General features: G+C 60.8%; 1 protein-coding gene across 1 annotated transcript in view; it reads left to right on the top strand.

The window, feature by feature from the left end:
- The window catches only part of PRKCA (protein kinase C, alpha), a 176,527-nt gene that overhangs the window by 97,296 nt on the left and 78,820 nt on the right, over window positions 1–411 (top strand). The window lies entirely within an intron of this gene.

Genomic DNA, 411 nt, shown 5'->3' with positions numbered 1-411 from the left:
GCTCTCGTGCACCCGTCTCCCGGGTTCACAGACACTCGGCGTCCAGCGAGTCATGAGCGCCGTGTGGAGAAGGGCTCTGAGAGCATGGCTGTCCCCCTGGGGATGGGCCACCAGAAGCAGTGGCACACGGTGCCCTGGGGAAGGTGCAGCCTGGGTGGGGGCAGGTGAGGGGTGGTCAGATGTTTCGGGGCGTCGGGCTGTGATGACCTGATGAGGCGGCCGTGATGGTAACAGCAGCGCTTTGGGGCATCTACACTTCTCTGCAGTGCGTGGGGTGCTGAGAAACGCACACAGATTAATTTATTACATTTCACAACTGCCCGATCACTAGCGTCGTTTTCCAGAAGAAGAAACCAAGGCCCCGGGAGATGGGGTCCTGCAGAGTCACAGCATGAGTGGGGAGCCCAGGCC

Source organism: Bison bison, unplaced genomic scaffold, assembly GCF_000754665.1.
Source record: "Bison bison bison isolate TAMUID 2011002044 unplaced genomic scaffold, Bison_UMD1.0 scf7180017864371, whole genome shotgun sequence".
In the NCBI taxonomy this organism is placed as follows: domain Eukaryota; kingdom Metazoa; phylum Chordata; class Mammalia; order Artiodactyla; family Bovidae; genus Bison; species Bison bison.
This window is presented reverse-complemented; position numbering and strand designations above follow the sequence as displayed.